Raw genomic sequence first — 6,094 nt, 5'->3', positions numbered from 1 at the left:
AGAAACATTTCTCTCAAAAACACATGTAATACCTATCTAAACACTTTCAAAAATGGTGTTCAGTATCAGCATGGGCCCTTCTTTGAGATTTATAATCCTGATTGGTTTTTGTTATTGCTTAAAACTACATCCTTCTTAGACCTTGAGATACTTTCTAAATCTCATATCATGGAGAGAGTACAATAGTATGTATTCTGAGATTACAAATCATCGATTGCTTAAATCTCACATTTGAGAATTGAATCATCAACATTGTTATCTTATGGTCACAGTTTTCTTTGGTTACATTACTCCTGCAAGATCATAATGCCTAGACTCAAAAATTGGCTTAGCAGTAACATTTCCTGGAACTAGTTAGTCATTAATATTTGTGCAAATAATAACAAATTTCAAAGTCTGGTTCACCTATGCACTTTAGGTGACAGAGGCTACATGGGCACAGAATGCTCTGGACAAGAGATATTGAGATGAAATTCTAACCTCCAGTTTGTCAGTAATGAGCTATAGTCCCTGGGCAATGTGATCAGCTGCAGCCTCATTCAGCCTCAATGTTCTGTTTTGCAAAACAAAACAGCTCTTTAATGGTAGATGAGAAGGCCCCCCACAAGTATACCATTTTACAGTACTCACAATAATGTCATAGTGTGCACTTGGTGTGACTTCATTTACTTTTAGAATAAGCTTTTAAGAAAAGTCTTGAATGTAATTGTTTCACTGGAACAGATCTGTGCTTTTATATACTTATTCTATTCTATAATTGCAGTAAGACTGATATTCAATCAAGGATCTATTGTTATAAGCAAAAACCATACTCCTACATGGCAATTAGTTCACAGAGCTCTCCCTCCATAATGATAACCTAGGCCAGTGATAAATCACTTAAAATAAAAAAATAAGATTTCAGAAAAAAAAAAAAGACTTCTATTTGGAGTTTATATAACTAACTGGCTTTCACAAAGAGCTGTGCACTTCAAACCACTGACTTACATTTACCATGACAGTTGGGTTTGGATTAATTGTCACATTTCACCAGATTTGTGTTGGAAATAGCTACAGAAGTTCCTGAAACATTCTTGTACATCGCGGACCAGTGCTGAACGTAAGCTATCATTCAGGCACTCTACAATTAGTGCTTGACATCCAGGATTAGACAACAGAGAAACACTGTCACTCAGCCCAAGGCTAACTTTTTTCTTTGGAATGACCTTTTCCCTTAAGACAAGTGCCTTGATGGTTCCTGACATTTGGGACAAAAATTTTAAATAAAATAAAATAAAATCTAAAAGGTCAAAAGTTTTCTAAAACCATGTTGTATAAAATGTTTGGGTTTTGCTAAGTGACAGCTTAAAGAACTTTAGGTACTGTTAAATGCAAACATCCTCTTTTCCCTTGTATTAATGCAACCTTAAGATGGTTCCAGTTTGAAATAAAAGTCAAGAATGCAAGAGATATCATTTCCCTAGTAGCAACCATTTTTTTTTCATTCTCTGTAGTTGGTTTGTGAGATTAGTCACCTGACAGCTAAAAATAAAATCCAGTCTCCAAAAAATTGTGGAAGGAGAACAGATATTGTTAGGAAAGTCTAAGCCGCAAGCGCCTATGTGACACAAGGAATAATTTTAGTTCAATTAAACTGAAGAAGAATTTCTATTTGTGCCTCTGTTATTCAATATTTATCAATCCAGGTCCAACATGAGAAGATATTTTTCTCCTGAGTTTGTAGTGGGGATCCTTCTCCTCACTGATACAATTTCTATCTTCAGTGCAAAATCACTAGAAAGGGATTGATTTATTCATCAACTAGTCTATAAAGTAAACAACAAGTTTGATTTATATTCTCTCCTCATCCAGGCAGCCAATTCATTCAACAAAATCAAATAGATTTTCTAGCAGACACTGCATTCATTTGTTCATTCATTTGCTGGAGGCTTAAAGGATGAATTGAGAGATGAAAGGATGAATGTCCCAAAGGGAAGGATAAGAAGAGCAGAGATTATGCACCATAAACATTTCACGTGGCATCTGGCCATCCCCCATACTGCCATTGACAAAGCACAATGTGTGCCTTCATCTTGCTTAGGCCAAGTGGCTCCAACCCTGGTCCACGAGGCCAGAGCATTGTGGATGTAAGGGAAGCATTTGAATCTGCAGGTGTGCGATCCTAGAGAAGCATAGAATGCCAGTAATGGAATGAAAAACTTAGGGGTTACAAATGAGGAAACTGAGGCTTAGAGATGTGATCTAGCTGATGGAAAGGCACAATTGGTGATACCAATCACGTATTTTGAGTGTTAGGCCATAAGATGAGAAAGAAAGATATAGTTAAAGGTCAGTGGAGGTTAAATTTGGGTGATGGGCAAAAATAATATTAAGCTGGATTGGAGGGAATGTGTGGCTAACTATTAATCTGTTTATTTTCAAAGCTTTTTTTTTTCAACAAAGTGATACATAGTGTAATAAGAATGAGAAGGTGACAAGAGAAATAAAATGAGAGAATCATCTATTAGGAAATCAAGGAATGAGAAAGGAAATGCCAACAAAGAAGTTATGGTTCAGGATATAAAATATTTTACTTAGAGTTATGTAAATTAATCCACTAAGGTTTTGTTGTTGTTGTTGTTTAGTTTATCATCCTGTATCTTGTTCACCTCTGAGTTAAAATAAGTGGAATGCAGACAAAACCATCTAGGACAGGTGCAGAGAAGAAAAAACTTTTTAAATTGTGATTCTTGATCCCATTTCTGGGAGTAATTTGGGGTATTATTGCAGGACCAGTATCTTAGAATCACCTGCTAAGATTTTTTTTTAAATTTATATAGTATCTCTCCTCTGATGAATCCTGATAGCTTCCCTCCAATCAGCCCCTCCCCTTGTCAGTGGCTCTCAATTTCCTAATGATCTACCATTACCTATGGAAGTAGTAGCCTTGAGGTATTTGGAGGAAGAAAAAAAACACATAAAACCCAGCTGATTTATACCATTGAAAGTAGAAACTTGGTTTATTTTTGTCCTGAATTAAACACAAAACAAACAAAAGCAGCAAAACAACAAAACTTCCAAAAAAGTGGCTGGATTTCTCTTTAAACTAAATGTTTTTTTTAACCATCAGTCTATTTGGAAGATTAGCTTAAAAAGCTTTAAAAAGGAATGAAATGGAAATTTCTTTTACCAAATAATTTTTCTTTTGGCCAAACAATCTCATTCTGGCTAGTGTGAAGGCAAAGAATATCACAATAACAATTTGTTATGACAATAGCAATTTGTTATTCTTAATAATCTAAGAATAACACAAATGAGTCAACTAGGACAAATTCAGGAGATGATAGAAAATGGAAAGAAGTGGGCCCAATTATAAATGCATACCATACCTAATGGCAACAGTTCTGGCTGCTTTTCCATGTCACAGCATAGATCTAGCATTAGTAAAGAGCAGCCTGTAGGGGCACCTGAGTGGCTCAGTGTCAGGTCATGATCTCAAGGTTCGTGAACCTCCTGTAGGCACAGAGCCCACCTTTTATTCTGTGTCTCCCTCTCACTCTACCCCTCCCCCACTCATGCTGTTTCTCTCTCTCTCAAAAATAAGTAAACATTGAAAAAAATTTAAAGAGTAGCCAGTAATACAGTTTTTAATGTAAAATCTTACATTTAAAACTTAGCAATTAGGGTGGTTGTATGTCTCAGTTGGTTAAGTGTCCCTCTTTGGCTTAGGTAATGATCTCACCAGTAGCAAGTCTGAGCCCTGGACTCTGTGCTGACAGCTCAGAGCCTGGAGCATGCTTCAGATTCTGTGCCTCCCTCTCTCTCTGCCCTGCCCCTACTTGTGTGTGTGTGTGTGTGTGTGTGTGTGTGTGTGTGTGTACGCTCTCTCTCCTACTCTCTCAAAAATAAACATTAAAAATTAAAAAAAGAACTGCTGGCAACTAAATCCCATCTTTAAAACAACTATGCACACAAAGTACATCTGCAGGCCACTTAGGGGCTACCAGTGTTTAATCTCAGTGTTAAGAAAATAAAAGTTTTCTTTATTTTTCTCATCTTGGCTCTTATGAGAGACTATCTAATTTGAGTTAGTTACATGGCAGTCAGGTCTGTATGGGTCCCAGAATAACATTCAAAGTTGACTGAAGGAAAAAACATATAGTTGCTCTGGTCTAAAGTAGTGAATCCCAATTTTTTAGGGTTTTTTACCTAGCCAGAAAATTGCAAAATAAATGTTGAGGGCTTGCCAGGCCAGAACATTAAAACAAAACAAAAATAATTAAATGCTAGATACAATTCCCATAATTAAATACAAGGGTTTAACATGTTTTATTAAAAAATGAGCAGTCTTGGGTACCTGGGTGGCTTAGTCAGTTAAGCATCAGACTTAAGCTCAAGTCATGATCTCATGGCTTGTGGGTTCCAGCCCTGTGTCAGACTCTGTGCTAATAGCTCAGACTGCTGACTGCTGTAGAAACCATCACTGTTAAGAAAACTCCGCTTTAAAACTTCAAAGATCTAACTCTAGATTGTTAATTCTAAACACAAGTGATTTTGCCCCTCTCTCTTTGGATGGAATTTGACAAATGAGGAAGGGAGTGGTTGCTACTGACACTTAGTTGGTAGAGGTCAGATATTCCTAAAAACATCTTACATTGCACAAAACAGTCTCCTTAAAGAATCACCTAGCTCAAAATGACAACAGTGCTGAGGTTGAAAACTCTGCTTCCTTGATTGGTCCTTCACTGACTAGCAGGAATAATTGGCTGTTGGCATTTCTTCCCGTAAATCCTGGTCACTCCGCTACATCACCTTCCCTATCTGTACACCATCCTGGTACTTCTAATGGGCTTATGATAGGATTATTCCACTGACATCTAAACCAAGAAGACATTGAAATTATAAGTTTGGAAATAAACTAATGCAAGTATTTTTCAAATATCAAATACGCTTACATATTGTCTTTTACAAACCCAAAATTAATGTATTTATTTATATAGAACATAATTATTGAGAATATTATTCATTATTGAGATAAAGTTCATAAAACATAAGATTAGCCTTTTAAAAAGTGAGTATTTCAGGGCCACCTGGGTGGCTCAATGGTTAAGCGTTCAACCTTAGCTCAGGTCATGATTTCTACAACCCCACTAATACGTTTTATTTTCTGTTGCTTTGACTATAGCCATCCTGGTGGGTATACTCCATTGTTTTGATTTACATTCCTCTAATTACTAATGATTGGGGACATCTTTTCATGTACTTAATCACCATTTAAATATTTTCTTTGGAGAAATGGCTATTTAAGTTCTTTGCTTACTTTTTAATTGAGTTGTTTGGTTGTTTTATTCTTGAGTTGTAAGTGTTCTTTATATATTCTGGATACTATACCCTTATTAGATATATTATTTGCAAATATTTTCTCTCATTATGTAGGTTTTTTCACTTTCATTTTTTGATAATGCCCCTTGATAAACAATTGTTTTATGAAGTATAATTTATTTTCTTTTGTTACTCAAACTTCTGGTAGTATATCTAAGAATCCACCACCAAATTAAAACTAAAAGTACCAAAAGTAAATGCCAGCAATTGCCCAATCTTACTACAAGCCTGACTTCAAAAACATTAAAAAACTTTTAGAAATTCCAGCTAATAAGGCATTCATAGTCTTAAGAAAAACAAAATGTGAATACAGCACAAATTAGTTCCAGGAAATCTCTGCTGACCATAATTAATTCAGAGAATCAATCAGAATTAATGTTGTCTGTTGTACGATACATAGCTCATTTCTTAATAATCGATTACAATCAATATGTCCACCAGGACCAGACGTTCATTAATACGTCTGCAGGAGCCATGTGTCTTGAAGCGTTCTTATTTTTAGTTATTTTCCTTTAATGGATGTTTTTTTCTGAACCTAAATTTAAGATCTATAGCCTAACAATAAGAACAGTGCTGTTTCTGAAAATGATTTGAAATTAAAGTTCCTGGAAAACGCAGGTATAGGCCCTCATGTCCATTCATTTTACAAGGCTAGACAAGTTAAGGCTGTAGACATGGACAGCATTGAATATTTCTTCCTTACTTTTCCTTATAACATAAATTTTTTTCCTTC

This window comes from Suricata suricatta, chromosome 4 (genome assembly GCF_006229205.1).
Source record: "Suricata suricatta isolate VVHF042 chromosome 4, meerkat_22Aug2017_6uvM2_HiC, whole genome shotgun sequence".
Taxonomy (NCBI): domain Eukaryota; kingdom Metazoa; phylum Chordata; class Mammalia; order Carnivora; family Herpestidae; genus Suricata; species Suricata suricatta.
The sequence above is the reverse complement of the archived record's forward strand: the minus strand, read 5'-3'. Positions refer to the sequence as shown.